The following is an 18,682-nucleotide window of genomic DNA, read 5'->3' on the forward strand; positions in this document are numbered from 1 at the left end:
AAGATCTTTGAGCAATTTTTTTTAAAAGTTCATTTACTTATTTTGAGAGAGAGAGAGAGAGAGAAAATCCCAAGCTGGCTCTGCCCTGTAGCACAGAGCCCAACATGGGGCTCAATCTCACTAACCAGAGATCATGGTCTGAGCTGAAATTAAGAGTCAGATACTTCACCAACTGAGCCACACAAGCACCCCTGTCCCATTTTAAAAGTCAGGTTTTAAATTTTTTTTATTGTTGAATTTTAAAAGTTATTTGTATATTTTAGATAATAGTCCTTCATCAAATATGTCTTTTGCAATGATTTCTTCCCAGTCTGTGGCTTGCTTTTTATTTTCTTGACAGTGTCTTTCACAGAACAGATATTTTTAATTTTAATGAAGCCCAGCTTATCAATTATTTCTCTAATGGAGCATGACGTTGTATTTAAAAGTGATCATCATACTCTAGATCATCTAGGTTTTCTATTATGTTATTTTCTAAGAGTTTTATAGTTTTATAGATCTACTTTATTTCATGTGGATGTCCAATTTTTCTAGCATCATTTGTTGAAAGACTATCTTTGTTCCATTTAATTGCCTTTATTCCTTTGTCAAAGACCAATCAACTCTATTTATGTGGGTCCATTCTAGACTCTCTATTTCTTTGATCTATTTGTCCATGCTTTAGTCACTGCCAGAATGTCTTGATTACTATGCCTTCATAGTAAGTCATCCTTGTGCAGGGGTCATTCTCATCTTCTCAGGATCATTCCAGTTATTCTATACGTGGTGCCAAACCAAGCACTATAATAAGTCTTAAAGTTGGGTATGTCAGCCTTACCACTTACTCTTCTTCAATACTATGTTGGTTATTCTGGATCTTTTGCCTTCCTACATAAACTTTAAAATCTGTTTCTTAATACTCACAAAATAACTAGCTGGGATTTTTATTATACATCAAGTTGGGTAAAATAGTATTGAGTGTGACATTAATGAGTTGTATTAATGTCAATAATGACAGTATTGAGTCTCCCTACCCTTGAACATGGAAAATTCCTCCACTTACTTAGCTTTTCTTTGATTTTGTCCATTAGAGTTTGTAGTTTTCTTTATTTACAGTTGTGTATATTTTGTTAGACTTACATCTAGGTACTTAACATTTGGAGTACTGATGTAAATAATGTTTTTAAATTTAAATTCTGTCTATTCATTGATGCTATATGGGAAAGTAATTGACTTTTGTACACTAGCCTTGTATCCTGCAACCTTGCTTTAATCTTCTATTTGTTCCAGTATTTTGTTTGTTTGGTTTTTTTGTTTGTTTGTTTGTTTTGGTCATTTTTTCAGACTTTCTATGTGATTGATTGTGTCATCTGTGAAGATAGTTTTATTTCTTTTTTTTCCAAACTATATGTCTTTTATTTCCTTTTCTTGTCCTATTGCATTAACTAGAACTTCCAGTACAGTATTGAAAAGGAATGGTGAGAGTAGACCTCCTTGTCTTATACCTGATCTTAATAGGAAAGCTTCAAGTTTCTTGCTGTTAAGTATGATGTTCCTACAGATATGTTTTAGATTTGTTTGGTCAGGCTGAGAAAGTATTTCTGTATTCCCAACTTACTGAATTTTTTTTTATCATGAATAGATGTTACATTTTGTCAAATGCTATTATCCATATGTTGATATAATGATGTTATTTTTTTATTTTTTAGCCCCTATTGATGAGGTGGATTATATTAATCACTTTTTGAATGTTGAACCAGCCTTTCATACTTGCAAAAATTCCAATTGGTCATGGTGTCAAATAATTTTTATGCATTAAAATTCTCTTGCTGATATCTTTTGCATCTATATTCATGAGAGATATTGGTCTGTTTTCTTTTATTGTGATTTTTTTTCTAGTTTTGGTATGAGGGCAATATTGACCTCAGGATGAGTTAGGAATTCTCTCTGCTTTTGTTCTATGAAAGAGAAGGTAGAGTATCATTATAATTACTTCCTTAAATGTTCCTTAGAATTCATCAGTGAACCCATCTGGACTATGTTCTTTCTGTTTTAGAAGACTATTAATTATTGATTTATCTTTTTAATAGATATAGGCTTATTCAGATCATCTATTTCTTCTTGCATGAGTTTCTGTAAATAGTGTCTTTCAAGGAATTGATCCATTTCATTGAGTTTATCAAATTTGTGGACATAACATTGTTCATAGTGTTTTGTTGTTGCTGTTATCATTTTAATTTCCATAGGACCACACTTTGGTGGTGTCCCCTTTTTCTTTTTTTTTTAAATAGTTTATTGTCAAGTTGGTTTCCGTATAATACCCAGTGCTCATCCCCACAAATGCCCTCCTCCATGCCCATCACCCCCTTTCCCCTCCCCCCATGCCAATCAGTCCTCTGTTTGTTCTCAGCATTCAAGAGTGTCTCATGGTGGTGTCCCCTTTTTCATTTCTGATGCTAGTGATTAATGTCTTCTCTTTTTTTCTTAGTTATGCTGGTCAGAGGCTTATTGATTTTATTAATCTTTTCATAGAACTTTTTGATTTCACTGATTTTTCTCTATTGATTTCCCATTTTCAGTTTTATTGATTTCTGCTCTAATTCTTTTTTTTTTTAATTTTTTTTTTAACTTATTTCTAGGAGAGAGAGAGAGACAGTGTGAGCAGGGGAGGGTCAGAGAGAGAGGGAGTCACAGACTGAAACAGCCTCCAGGCTCTGAGCTGACAGTCAGCACAGAGCCCGATGCGGGGCTCGAACCCACGAACCGCGAGATCATGACCTAAGCGAAAGTCGGACGCTCAACCGACTAAGCCACCCAGGTGCCCCGATTTCTGCTCTAATTCTTATTATTTCTTTTTTTCTGCTTGCCTTGGATTTTATATGCTGTACTTTTTCTAGTTTCCTAAAATGGAAACTTGGATTATTAATTTTGTATCTTTCTTCTTTTTGAATGTATGTGTAAAGTCTGTTAAATTTGTCTCTGAGCACTACTTTCACTGTATCCCACAAGATTTTTTATAAGCTGTGTTTTCGTTTTCATTTAGTTATCAATATCTTTAATTTCTCTTGATATTTCTTCTTTAACCAATGTGTTATTTAGAAGTGTATTTTTTAGGCTCCACATATTGTGGGATTTTCCAGTTATCTTTTTGCTAACTTCTAGTTTTATTCAGTTGTGATCTGTGAGAAGACATTGAATGATTCCTCTTTGAATTTGCTAAGTGTCCAGAATGTTGTCTATCTTGGTGAGTATTTCATGTGAGCTTGAGAAAAATGTGTATTCTGATGATGTTGGATGAAATAGTCTATAGATGTCAATAGATCAAAAAAATTGATAGTATTGTTAAATTCAGCTCTGTGGTAGTTGTCTTTAATAGTTTCTCTTCAAATAATTACTTTGCTCAATTTCTCTCTCTCCTCCTTCTGGAACCCTAATTATCCATATGTTATCTAGTTGATATTGTCCAACCTATCAACTACTTTTTACTAATTTTTCAGTCTTCTATCCCTTAATATTTGGTCTAATTTCCATTTATCTCTTTAAGTTCACAAAATTGTTTCTCTGTCCAGTGTCTGGGAGACAATACCAATAATTTCTGATATATTTTTTATTTTAATATTTATAATATTAATATTTGTTTCTCTCTCTATGCACCTTTATACTAATTTTCTTCCTTTTCTGTTAGATCCTTTAACTTATCAATCATAGTTATTTTAAATGCTTTGCTTATTAATGTTAACTTTGGAGCTATATTTCTCCTGACTGATATTCATACTTTCCTGCATTTTTTACATATGTTGTAACTTTTGGTTGCCATTCAGAGTCATTCTAAAAGAATAATAGAGAGAAAATAAAATAATATTTACCACTAAATACTTATCCATTTTTTTGTTCAACTTCTAATGTATGGAGTTGAATGAATCTAATCTGAGGGGTTTATTTTGGTTTAGATATCACTGCAGCTTTATTTGCATTCACTTTGCCACTTTCTGCAAAATTTTATGGTTGTGATCATGTTTTCTCTGCAACAGGGTTTGGATCTGAATATCAGCCATAGTTTGCATATTTCTGTATAGCCGAGCTGCCAGATCTCCAAACTATGGAAGAATTCTACCTGCTTTATAGTTTGGCTGCTGATTTTGAGGGCAATCTGGCTGCTACTTTCTATTTCTACTTTCTATTTTTCTGCCTTCAGGTGATTTCTATTCTCCTGCTACTTAGACATCAGTCTTTGGAAAACATTTGTTGTGCTCTTAGAGATGGCCGGGAGATTCTTAGAGGGATTACTCTCAGTTGTTTTCAGCAATTTCCCAGCCTTTGGAAAGCCTCTAGTGTGGAAATAGTGAGTACCTGGAGATCAAAGAGCAATTTCTCAGCTCTCATAAGCAGCTCTTGTTTTGCTTTTGATGATGGCATAGAGTTCCATGGAATAATTTTTGTTAGTTCTCTTGTTTTGACCATGACCTTTAGCAGATTGCTGCCTTGCAGTTGGTGAAGGTCCTATCTACCTTAGGGTACACTTTTAGCTCTTTTGATTTATCTTCATCCTTCAGATTACCACTCTTATGCAAACCTTGAAGTTCCGTAGAAAAGCACTGGTAGATGAGTACAGACTCATTATGAGTTTGAGGTTCACTGGGGTTCAAATCCATCATAATAGCCACACCACATGTTTTCTAAAATCACATTGATCATATGGATGAAATTTTAAGATTCATTGGTAACCACTTGTGTGGCTACTTAACTGAGAAGTTTGCATATCACTAGGGGCTCAAAGCAAGAAAATAGAGTTTTGTGGGAAACAAACTCCCATAACAACAAAAGACAAAAGTTAAAAGAAAATAGCAGCTTGAATTAGTTGAGGAGCATTAGTTTGATTTCTGTATGTCCATAATCTCATGATATGTGAAGGATATTTATTTAGAGCTTATCTACAGTGAGTAGGTTTTGATTGTTGCTTGGCCATTTTTTAATTTACTAGTAAATATAGCATATTTGCCTGTCTATATTCATAAAAATATTTTCAAGCTAAAGGAGATTCCTCTTAAAAAATAATTAGCTAAAAATTAGTCATTCTTCAACATTAATATATTTTCTTAATATTCTTTTTTATTAATGTTTTATTTATTTCTAAGAGAGAGAGAGACAGCATGAGCAGGGGAGGGTCAGAGAGAGAGGGAGTCACAGACTGAAACAGCCTCCAGGCTCTGAGCTGGCAGTCAGCACAGAGCCTGACGCGGGGCACGAACCCACGAACCGCGAGATCATGACCTAAGCGAAAGTCGGACGCTTAACCAACTAAGCCACCCAGGCGCCCCTATTTTCTTAATATTCTTATAAAACTGGTAAAGCTTGGCAAGACTGAGAAATTAGGACCACTCATTTTTCACAGTAGTTACCAAGCTTAGCTGTTTACTGGAATGGTATGCTGAGATTTTCAGAAAACACGAATTTCCTCTTTACACTACCCTACCCTCCCTGCCAGCCAGTTTTTGTTGTTTTTTTTTTTTTTTAAGATAGGCCAGATGCCCAACATGGGCATGCTCTACTAACTGAGCCATCCAGGTATCCCAAGCCTTTTAAATTTACAATGCCATGAGATGGAGGGAAAGTATCATCTTTTTAATAAAATCTCAATTCATTCTGACTGAGCAGGTATGTGAGAAACACTACACTAAGGTTTTTATAATTATTATTCTTTAATATCAAGAAGAAGGATTCAGGAGAAGCAATTAGTTACATAGTTACTTATCAATCCTCAGCTGTTTGGCCCACTGAATTTCTTACATCTAATTTGACCCCAGTGGTGTTGAAGTCATGGGATTTTACTCTAAATGTTTTGAATTATGTGTGTTTTATTTTTCATATTCTCTTTTCCATTTAATATCCAAGAAACTATGTAAAATGTTTGAAGGCATTATCTCCTTTCCTGCACAGAATTCCTATAAAGAAAGTGGCAGCATAGTTCTACAGTTGTTTGAATGGGGCTGCACTGTTAAAGACTGCAAAGTCTCAGCATTGAGAAATGTTTTCTGTCTTTAACTGGGAAGAAAGTGCAGGGATGAAAAACCCATTCCCAAATATGAAAAATAAATGTTAAGTTCCACAAAACCCTGGGGAAAGTAGCACCTAGTAATGCAGTGAAAGGATCATGTTTTTTCTTGGTAATAGAAACCTGAACTGAGAACTAATTTAAGTGCAAGGTGAACTTTAAAATGATATGTCATACTTTCCTCTCTTTAATGGGAACTAGAGACAGAGATAACTATGCCCTGGACAAAATACCAGAAACCTAATTTAACTCAAGTCACACTCAATAGTGAATATATTTGGGGACTTGTGTAGATTGAATTATAATGTTGGTAACCTACTACATGGAAAGTAATACTATGAGGATACTATCCTGACTTGGATCACTTTTGTCTTCTAAATACCTATAAAAATTTCCAAACTCTAGACATTTAGTTATCTAACCAGTGTTACATCTTGTCACATTTGACAAGAGATTCTGCATGAGAGATGGTGGATATGTACCAACATCACAATCACCTAATAAAAATGTATAATTTACTAGTTTATCCAGGACTTTTTATGTGAAAAATAGTATGAAATAAAGATTGAATTAGCCATGAAGATAGTGGGTGTTAGGAATTGATAGGTAATATAAGTTATACAGTATATTTCTAGACTGTTTAAGAGTTGGCCAAGTGTTATGTGTCCTGTATCATCTGACTGATCTTCATTGAAACTACATAATGCACCTACAGTAGGTAAGATAAGGGTCACTAAAGATAGCAAATCCTAATCTCTGGAACTTACAAAAGTTACTTTATTTGGAAATAAATGTATTTGAAGATATGATTAAGAATCTTGCAATGAGAGCATTATTCTGGGTTTTTTGTTTTTTGTTTTTTCTTTTTTAGTGCATGACAAATGCAATAACAAGTAAATGCTAACTTTGTTATTATTATATAATTAGTATATATATTATTTAATTAGTATTTATATTGTTTACATATAATTTACATGTGTAAATAACAAGTGTTCTTGCAAGATAGAGGTAGAGGGAGGATTCACATGAACAGAGGAGGAGGCAGTGTACTCATAGAGACAGAGACTGGAGTCAAGTGTCCTCAAAACAAATAATGCCAATAGTCATCAAAAGTTAGAAGAGGAAAGGAACATATTTTCCCCTGCAGTAACAGGCTTGTGGCCCTGCTGACACCTTGACTTTAGACTTCTGGCCCAGAGAACTATGAGACAATAATTTCTGTATTTTAAGCCATTCAGTATTTTGTTATAGCATCCAAATAGATACAGCCCCTTCATACATCCTGGAAATAGTCTGGAACAAAATAATTTGTTCTGTTTGCTAGGCATACAAAAATGAAAAAGACCCATGGAGAAGTGTCTTCCAACAACATCCATAACTTGTTTTTAAACTACCTTGGCTTCTGGAGAATTCTTCCATAAGTATGACACTCTGTCTGGCACTAGATTATATGACCAATAAAGACTAAGACCGAACACACACAATTTATCTCATACAGCATTTAATCATGTATACTGTCAACAGGACCACCTGGAGTCAGAATGAAGCCATAATCTAGTACTAACCTTAAGCATTGCCACTCAGGTACCAGATACACTACCTGTACAAAATCCACACTTTATTAGTGTCTACTTTGGAAAGGCAGATGGCTTTCTATTTATGTTTCTGTGCATTTCAATACAAACAAATGTCAAATAAGTAAGGAGTCAATTATGTCTCCACAAATTTACCTTGTGTAAACATGGACAGCTTTGTTTTGGAGAGATCTCATCAGTTTTCTGAGGCCTCATAGTCTTCTGGCCTCATACTCTTTAGTAACTTTAAGGTCTCTTATGATTAAGACGTAAACTGCAGTATGTGTCTCTGTGTATGTGTGTGGTGTTTGTTATATATAATATATATATTATACAAAATAAAAATATATAACAATTACACAAAAATATAAGAAACTTAACTTATAGTTTAATTTAACTTGACTAATTTTAATGTGAATGGCTACATATGATTACTGGAGACTGTATTAGCACAGATCTAGGTAAATATCACCTCATTGAATTACATTTTTAAAAAATGAATGAAAAAGAAAAGAAATAAAACCAAACATGTGTTCCATAAAATAATATTCTTGGAAAAGAAGAGGAAAAGATCACTGTACTGTAGATTTGAAGAAATTAATTTCAGGTTTCTGAAAATTATTTACTACCTGGGCCAGAAAAAATTTAAAACAAACAAACAAAAAACCCTTGTCATCCATAAAAGATTAAGAGTAACAGAGAACAGAAGTCAAACTACTGATTAAAGATGTTACTGTTATAACAGGGAAAAAACTGGAATAATATTAATAATCAAAGATAAAATAATTTAAGAGAATCTCTTCTGAGGCTTAAAAAATTGAAAATATGCAGATCATAAGAGCTCATTAAACTTTAGATCAAACTAATGAAAAGAGACATCAAGAAAAATCCTCTTACTCTTTCTATAAAAGGTTAATGAAAATAGTTCTACACTCACTCAAATTGCCTACAAAAGAACAAAATGAAATGGTTGGTTTTCTATTTGCCATAAAATATTAATGAGCTAATAATGTCCATAGAGTTTTGAGAGACAAGGATTTGGTGACCCCAAAATTCTTTAATAACATAATTGATTTCAATATTTCAGGAAAAGAATATAATATTTTCAAAAATCTCAAGGGCTCAAGCAATACTTATCATGAATATTTCTTGAAAATAATATTGGAAAATAAGAATTTAATTGAAATAGGAACACAAAAATACAAAATTATTAGTGCCTCTGAATAGGTTCTAAGCTTTTTAAATAGTTAAATAAAATTACATCTAAAATATGTTTATTTGGACACATCAACTTTATGAGAATATATTTAAATATAAATCACTTAAGATGAGCTGGGTATTAAGATATATATTATGTCTATTAAAAACATGCATAAACAAGAGTGGGTAGAAAATAAAAATGTAGCAAATACTCCATTTTTTATCCTATAGTTAAATAAAATAATACATGTTAAAATAGTTTTGAAAATTTTAGTGAGAAGTATTTGTAAATAATTTTAGTAAACACTGATAACATTAAAGTCCCTGAAGAAATATAAGACAGAATAAATGCCAACACACCAAAAGTTTAAAAATATTGAAAAAATAAAACAAAGAAGCATATATATTAGATCCAAGGAAAGTACAAGCAAGCAAATCTATTATTGTAATAAATACAATTTTTCCCCATTATAAAATAGTCTTAAATATAAATCTGTATTGCTTTTATGAGGCAAAACTAAAATCAAACTTCTGAGAAATGTCAAAAATGAAAAGAATGGCATAGCATTACCAGGTAAATTTAAATGAAATGGAAATAATTACCATTATTAATTTAATGTAAAGTAAAATACATATCAAAAGCACTAAATGAGAGAGAAGGTGATTATATATTCACAAAAGGTGCAAAGTACAAAGAAAATGAAGGATTGTGGTTTATATAGCAAGAGCATTAAGTGAAATAAGTCAGAGAAAGACAAATACCATGATTTCACTCATATGTGAAATTTAAGAAACCAAACAAATGAGTCAAGGGTTTAAAAAAGAGACAGGGGCACCTGAGAGGCTCAGTTGATTGGGCATCTGACTTCGGCTCAGGTCATGATCTTATTGTTCAATGGTTCCAGCTCTGCGCCGGGCTCTGTGCTGACTGCTCAGAGCCTGGAGCCTGCTTCACATTCTATGTCTCCCTCTCTCTCTGCCCCTCCCCTGCTCATGTTCTAAATAAATAAAATGTTTAAAAAAGAGAGAGAGAGAGGCAGACCAAGAAACAGACACTTCATTATAGAGAGCAAACTGATGGTTACCACAGGGGAGGTAGGTGGGGGAACAACACCAGAAATATAGTTGTGTATTAATTTAACAAGACTTATTAGCTTTCTGACAATGAATAGACAAATGATGGCAGATGATTTCACAATAAAATTAATAAGGTTGCAAAACTTAACCTTTTTATCATACTGAAAACTGGCAATAGTTTTATCTTACTGAAAACCTGCAGCAAGCGAGAAAGAAAAATAAATGAAAGGTATAATCATCAAAAAGCAAGAATCAACATAATTAAATGCAATCACTAGCAAGAGTCAATTTAATGAAAATAGTATCTTCTATAGAGAATATAAATATTTGCATAGAATAAAAAAAAAATCAGTAGAATGATTCTGAAATGTGAACATTTATAAAATTGAGAGCACCTGGGTGGCTCAGTCGATTGAGTGTTAGACTCTTAGTTTCAATTCAGGTCGTGATCTCATGGTAGTGAGTATGAGCTCTGCATCAGGCTCTGTGCTGACAGTGCAGAACCTGCTTGGGATCCTCTCCCCCTGTCTTTCTGTCTCTCCCCTGCTCTCACTGTCTGTTGCTCTCAAGATAAATAAATGTTTTTAAAGTTTTTGTTTATTTGGCAGTTATTATTCACTCATTCATTCATTTATTAAGTAGACTCCACCCACTGTCACCACAGAGCCCAACAGGGGGCTCAAATTTACTAACCATGAGATCATGACCTGAGCCAAAACCAAGAGCCCAGTGCTCAATCAAGTGAGACACCCAGGAGCCACCCCCCACAATTTTTTTTTAAATAAAAAAAAAAATTATAAAAACTTCAGAAGACTGCTGAATACAAAGGCTGGCTTATAAAAAAGCAAGAAATCTCATTTACAATAGAATGAACAAAATTCCTCAAAATAATCATAATAGGAAATGTGTGGGAACTATATCTTAAAAGAGAGAGATGGAGTACCTGGGCGACTCAGTTGGTTAAGTGTCCCACTCTTGATTTCAGCTCAGGTCACGATGTCACTGTCATGAAATCAAGCTCTGCATTGGGCTCCTCACTGAGGGTAGGGCTTGTTTGGGATTCTCTCCTCTCCACTCCTTCTGCCCCTTCCCTGCTCGCTCGCCCTCTCTCTCTCTCTCTCAAAATAAATAATTAAATAAATTTTTAAAAAGAGAGAATCATACCCATTTATGCAGGATTAAAAGGATCATTTTTAAAAATGAAATAAGGGGCGCCTGGGTGGCTTAGTCGGTTAAGCGTCCGACTTTTGCTTAGGTCATGATCTCGCGGTTCGTGGGTTCGAGCCCCGCGTCGGGCTCTGTGCTGACTGCCAGCTCAGAGCCTGGAGCCTATTTCAGAGTCTGTGTCTCCCTCTCTCTCTGACCCTCCCCTGCTCACACTGTCTCTCTCTCTCTCTCTCTCCTAGAAATAAATAAAAATATTTAAAAAAATGAAATAAAATTTAATTAGGGATGTTTATCTTACATTTACTTATATGATTAATGATGCCTCCATTAATTAGTTAAGTTCTAATGGATGTCTTTACAAGAGAACAATTCTAGAATTAAAAATTTTTTAAATATGTCATCATGAGGGGCACCTGGGTGGCTCAGTCAGTTAAGTGACAGACTTCAGCTCAGGTCATAATCTCACAGTTTGTGAGTTCAAGCCCAGCATCAGGCTCTCTGCTGTCAAGGCAGAGCCTGCTTTGGATCCTCTTCCTCCCACTCTTTCTCTCCTTCCTTCCCCTCTCTCTCAAAAATTAATGTTAAAAATTTTAAATATATAAATATATAAAATCATGAATTTTGAAACAATAGTTATAAAGAATACGTTCACCTATTTTTCCAGATGCTTAGATATTTAGGTTAAACAAGGGATGAATTAGTCCGCAAAAGATTTTTGGAAAATTGTGTATTTGAAAATAATCATACTTGACACTTACCTTATAACCAACATGAAAATGAAACCAGAAAGCATTAGAAGATTAATTATAGAACATTAGATTATGAAAACAAGAAAAACTCAATACTCAAACTCATTCTTAATGTTAAAAACTATATAGCATACATGTATTTTATGTAAATTCATGTAATTTGTAAAAATATATAAAAATAAAAATTGTATTATCAGAGATGAAAATTAGAAAATACAAAACTTTGTACATACAAAAAACAGGAGATGATACATATAAACCACAAAAATACTTCTCTCGTATTCACATGAGTAAAAACCAATATAGGAAAACATTAGTATCCTGATGGGTCCTTCATAATCATATGAGGCTTTAAAAGCAGCAAAAAAAGGCAGAAGAGTCAGAGATGGGGCAGAAGAAGATACAAGAGAGATGAAACACAGAGTGTCCAGAGATAGTAGAGGCATAGGAAGGACTCAGATTGCCTTTGCTAGTTTTGAAGGTAGAGAGAGAGGCTCCAGCCACAAATTTGAGTGGCCTCTAAAAGCTGAGAACCAAAGCCAGCACGTTTTCCAGGACTTCAAGTACTACAACTACGTGGAACTAAATTCTTCCAACAACCTGAATGAGCATGGAAATGAATTCATTCCCAGAGCCACCAGAGAGAAACAGAGCCACTCTAACACCTTGATGTGACCTGGTGAAACCAAGAACCCAGACTTCTGGCCTACAGGTCTTTTGTGGTTCCATACATATTTTAGGATTGTTTTATTTCTGTGAAAAATGCTATTGGCATTTTGGCAGGGATTGCATTCAATGTATAATTCGCTTTGGGTATTATAGACATTCAATTTTTTTTAAGTTTTATTTATGTGTTTTGAGAGAGAGAGCATGAGCAGGGGAAGGACAAAAAGAGGGAGAGAGACAATCCCAGTTCGTGAACTGTGAGATCATGACCTGAGCCGAAATCAGGAGTCAGGTGCTTAACTTACTGTGCCACCCAGGTGCCCCGGGTAGTATAGACATTTTAACAATATTTGTTCTTCCAATCCCTGAGCATGGGTTGTCTTTGCATTTCTTTGTGTTATCTTCAGTTTCTTTCATAAATGTTTTATAGTTTTCAGACTATAGGCCTTTCACCTCCTTGGTTAAGTTTATTCCTAGTTTTTTATGTCATTTTTTTGGGGGGGTTGGTGTAATTGTGAATGGGATTGTTTTCTTCATTTCTCTTTCTGCTGCTTCATTATTAGTGTAGAGAAATGCAACAGATTTCTCTACGTTGATTTTTGTATCCTGTGACTTTACTGAATTCATTTATCAGTTCTAGTAGTTTTTTTGGTGAAGTCTTTAGAGTTTTCTATACATAGTTTTATATCATCTGCAAATAGTAAAAATTTTACTTCTTCCTTACCAATTTGGATGCCTATCTGTTGTATGGTTTCTATGGCTAGGACATCCAGCATTATGTTGAATAAAAGGAGGAGAGTGGATACCCTTGTCTTATTCCTGACCTTTGGGGAAAAGGTCTCAGTTCTCTCCATTGAGGATGATGTTAGCTTTGAGTTTTTCATTGAAGGCATTTATTATGTTGAGGTATATTCCCTCTAAACCTACTATGTGGAAGGTTTTTATCATGATTGGATGTTGGACTTTGTCAAATGCTTTTTCTACATCTATTGAGGTGATCATATGGTTTTTATCCTTTCTCTTATTTGTGATGTATCACACTGATTGATTTGCAAATACTGAACCACCCTTGAATCCCAGGAAGAAATCCCACTTGATTGTGGTGAATGATTTTTTAAAATGTATTATTGGATTTAGGTGACCAGTATTTTGTTGAGGGTTTTTGCAGGTATATGCATCAAAGATATTGGCCTTTAGTTCTCTTTTTTGTGTGTCTTTATCCGGTTTGGGTAGCAGGATAATTCTGGCCTCCTAGAGTGAATTTGGAAGTTTTCCTTCCTCTTCTATTTTTTTTGGAAAAGTTTAAAAAGAATAGGTACTAACTCTTCTTTAAATGTTTGGTAGAATTTACCTGCAAAGCCATTATTAACAAATATTGGTAAAATGTCTATACTGCCTAGGACACCTGGGTGGCACATTAAGTCCTGAATGTTTTTGGGAGTTTTTTCATTAGTGATTCAGTTTCTTTCCTGGTAATGTGTCTGTTCAAACTTTCTATTTTTTTTTTCTTGCTTCAGTATTGGTAGATTTTGTGTTTCTAGGAACCTATTTCTTCTAGGTTGTCCAATTTGTCCAATTTGTTGGCATAATTTTTCATAATATTCTGTTTCAATCATTTGTATTTCTGTGGTGTAAGTTGTTTTATCTCCTTTGTCTTTTGTGAATTTTATGATCATTCTGAATAGATATTTTTCAATTTTGTTGATCTTTTCAAGGAACTACTTCCTGGTTTCATCATGCTGTTCTATTGTTTTTTATTGTTTCTATATCATCTATTTCTGTTCTACTCTTTATTCTTTCCTTTCTTCTGCTGGTTCAGAGTTTTGTTTGTTCTTCTTGTTCTAGCTCCTTCCGGTGTAAGGTTAGGTTGTTTTTTTGAGATTTTTCTTGCTTCTTGATATTGGCCTGTATTGCTATACACTTCCCTCATAGAGCCAATTTACTGCATTCCAAAGATTTTGGCTATTGTGTTTTCATTTTCATTTCTTTCCACGAAAATTTTATTTTTTCTTTGAACAATTGGTTGACCCATTCATTGGTTAGTGACATGTTATTTAACATCCATGTATATGTGCTCTTTCTCAGTTTTCTCTTGTGGTTGATTTCTAGTTTCATACCATTGTGATCAGAAAATATGAATGATATGACTTTGATCTCTTTGAATTTGTTTACACTTCTTTTGCAGCCTAATATGTGATCTATTGTGGAGACTGCAGCATGTACACTTGTAAAGAATGTGTGTTCTTCTGTTTTAGCGTGGAATATTCTAAATATATCTGTTAAATATATCGAGTGTACTGTGTCAATTGAACTCACCCTTTTCTCGTTGATATTTGCTTTGGATGATCTATCCATTGATATAAATGGGATATTAAAGTCCCCTACTATTATTGTATTATTATTGATTAGTTTTTATATTTCTTATTAACTGCTTTATGTATTTGGATGTTTCATGTTGGGTGCATAAATACTTAGAATCGTTATATTGTCCTGTTGGATTGTCCCTTTATTATTATACATTGTCCTTAATCTCTTGTTAGAGTCTTTGTTTTAAGTCTATGTTGTCTGATATAAATATTACAACTCTGGTTCTCTGTTGACATGCAAATTATCATTTGCATGATAAATGTTTTCCCATTCCCTCACTTTTGATCTACATGTGTATTTTGGTCTGAAATATGTCTCTTGTAGGCAGCATATAGATGGGTCTTATTTTTTAATCCATTCTGTTACCCTATGTCTTTTGATTGGAGGCTTTATTCCATTTACATTCAAAGTAATTATCAATAGATGTGTATTTATTGTCATTCTGTTACTTGTTTTGTAGTTGTTTTTGTAGTTCCACTCGGATCCTTTCTCTTCCTCTCTTTCATGGTTTGCTGATTTTATTTAGTGATATATTTGGATTCCTAATACTTTATTTTTTGCATATCTATTACTGGTTTTTGATTTGTGATTACTATTAGGTTTGTATATAACAGCTTTTCCATTTAGCAGTCTATATTAAATTGATGGTTGCTTAAATTTGAACCCATTCTTTATTCCTTTCCCCCACCCACAATGTTTTAGGTATATGTTGTCATCCTTTATATCCTTTTATTTTGTGAATTCCTTGACTGAGTTTTTACATATATACTTATTTTTACTTCTTTTATGTTTCCTACTCTTATAATTATTTATGGTCTTTCCTCCCACTCAGAGTCCCCCTTAACATTTCTATAGGTCTGGTATAGTGGTCATTAACTCCTTTAGCTGTTTGTCTGAGAAAGTCTTTATCTCTCCTTTTTTTTGTTAAATTTTTTTAATGTTTTATTTATTTCTGAGAGAGAGAGACAGAGACAGAGACAGCATGAGCAAGGGAGGGTCAGAGAGAGAAGAAGATGCAGAATTGGAAGCAGCCTCCAGGCTCTGAGCTAGCTGTCAGCCCGGAGCCTGATGTGGGGCTCAAACCCATGAACCGTGTGATCATGACCTGAGCCGAAGTCAGACGCTTAACCAACTGAGCCACCCAGGTGCCCCACTTTATCTCTCCTATTTGAATGATAGGCTTTCTGTATAGAGTATTCTTGTTTGTAATTTTTTTTTTGTTTTTTTTTTTTTTCAGCACTTTGAATATATCACGCTGCTCCCTTCTGGCCTGCAGTTTCTGCTATTGTGTCCTAGCTTTTTCTTCAGTCCACTTGTCTGCACAGGCTCTCTTTGCCTATTGTGGGCAATATTTGGTCCCTGAATGGGGTTGGGCACACAGTTTAAGTAGGTGTGCAGGTCTGCTTATGAAATGAGACCTGCTGATGCTGCCCCTAGAACTAGTCTGTCCTGTGTGGATCCATGAAGCACACATGGGTAATGAGTGCAGTTTTAACAAGGTACACTTCAGGCTTCCACAGGGCCACCTTTGCTGTCACCACTGGGACCAAGGCCCTGAAAAATGCACAGGTCAGGAGACATGGTGTTGGCATGGTTTGCAGTAGTCTTTGGAGGAGGAGATCTGCAGCACCAGGATTGAGGCAAATGTAACTGAGAAAGGTGGATCTGCCAAACTGCAGGGTGGTGGGGTTTGGTATAAGCTAATTAGGTAGTGAATTGTGGCCTCCGCTGGTTCCTGAGAGTGGCCACGTGTTTCTGCTTGGGGGTGAGAAAGGTAGATGGCACCGATTGGCTCCTTTGTTCCAGGGACTGGAATATCACCAGGGGCTGTTTGTAGTACTTTCTCTTTAAGGGCAGGGACTCAGCTTCCTATTGCTCTCTGAGCTGAGAGCTGAGTCCACTGATTTTTTTTTTTTTTTTTTTTAATTTCTGGCTTGAAGTCCTGCTGATTGCAAGGACTCACAAAATTTGGCCCCTCTTGCTTTAAAAGCCACTCTTGCCTGGGTGGGGTCCCCCATGTGGTAATCTGTTTCCTTCCCGTCTCTGTGCTAGTGGCTCTCTCCCCTCATAGATAGTCATGGTCTATTTAATTGCCTACTGTGTCTCTGTCCTTCCTACCCTCTTCAGTATGGTCTCTTCTCTACCTTTAGTTGTGGCATCTGTTCTGCCAGTCTTTGAGTCATTTTCTGGGTTATTTATCTGATTGTATCCATGGGATAAGGTGAGTTTAGGGTCCTCTTACTCCACGATCTTTTCAGCCTCTACTAAAGTAAATATTTTTAAATTAAAAAAACAAGTAATAGTATGTTAAAATTAACATCAAACATGTCTATTTTATCAGTGATGGTAAATGGGGTAAGGTACTTAGGGTAAAAAAAAAATTTAATTATGTCACCAAATAAGAGAGCATTCTCTTTAGAATAGATAAATCTAAAGTAAGCTCTTTCATCAACTTAAATTTAAAAAGGTATACTCTAAACCCAAAAATGTACAACACCAAGAGGGAATTCTAAGATAAACTGGACTTTACGTGATTATGATGTGTCAGTGTAAGGTTATACTTGGTAAAAGAAAAAAAAACAAAAAGCAGTACCATTCTAGAGAGTGGTGTTAATAATTAGGGAGGCTTTACATGTGCGGGGGCAGGAAGTATATGGGAAATCTCTGTACTTTCTTTTTATGTTGTAAACATAAAGCTACTCTAAAATAGTTTTTAAAATTAATGAAAAAGAGTATACAGAAATATAATGAAACATATAAACCAAAACAGAGCAGTTTCCAATATAAATATTGATATTTAGGCCAGACAGTACTGATTAAGAACATTCTGAAATATTTCTATTTACCATACATTTCTAATGGTCTTGCATATCTGTACAATGAATGCCATAATTGCAACATTCAGAACATAGAAATTATAAGAGATAAAAGGAGAAATCAATAAGAAAACATAGTAGGAAACTTAATGCATCTTTATCAGTGCATTAAAATATCAAGTGGACAGAAATAAATAATGCTATAGTAGGCATAGAACAGATACAGACAAACAAATACATGCATATTGTTCCCTGAAACAGAGAATGAAATTTTTTCTTAAGTTCCCAGAGTTACAGTCACAAAGAACATAAAAAGACACATTAGAGACCCAAAGTCAATAAAGGTTTTACAAAAGATTGCAATGCAATAAAACTAGTAATTAATGACAAGATAAAAAACACAGAAAGTTCTTCTACTGAGTTTTTAAAAAGTCACTCATGCAATTTGTTAGCAAAAGAAGGGTAGAAATAAGAACTTTAGAGTGACTGAACATAAAAATTATGAAAACACTGCATGACACATGGAATATAGTTAACACCGCTCAGAGAAAATTTTATAAGTACATAAGTAAATAAAAAGAGAGTGAAAACAAGTGAACGTTAAACACAAGCCCCAAAAGAATAAAACAGAAGAAAAAAATAGGAGGAAAATAGTAACTATAAAACCACAAATTAATCATTTATTAGAAAAGAACATGAAATATATGAGGGAATATGAGAAAAGCCCTGCATTCTTGGGGCACTTGTCTGGCTCTGTTGGTGGAGTGTGCGACTCTTGATCTGAGGGTTGTGAGTTCGGGCCTCACGTTGGGCGTAGGGATTACTTAAAAGTAAAATCTTAACAACAACGACAACAAAAAGTTCTGCGTTCTTTCATGTAGTTTCTTGGCAAATCATTTTACCACTATTATTGTCTATTTTTGCCTAAGTCTTTCTTCAACATAAAATTTTATTCACCGGAGACCTTTCCCTCTCTTTCCCTTGTCATAATATACACATGCCTCTTTCCCACATAATATACACATGCCTTTCTCC

The 18,682-nt window shown here is 34.4% G+C and overlaps 1 non-coding gene across 1 annotated transcript; it reads right to left on the reverse strand.

Annotated features, from left to right (window-relative positions):
* Positions 1 to 674: 674 nt before the first annotated feature.
* Positions 675 to 781, reverse strand: LOC120243570. The gene has a single exon (XR_005531339.1). It is a non-coding gene; the product is annotated as a U6 spliceosomal RNA (small nuclear RNA).
* Between the last annotated feature and the right edge of the window lie 17,901 nt (positions 782 to 18,682).

Source organism: Hyaena hyaena, unplaced genomic scaffold (assembly GCF_003009895.1).
Source record: "Hyaena hyaena isolate Hyena2069 unplaced genomic scaffold, ASM300989v1 scaffold_346, whole genome shotgun sequence".
Taxonomy (NCBI): Eukaryota; Metazoa; Chordata; class Mammalia; order Carnivora; family Hyaenidae; genus Hyaena; species Hyaena hyaena.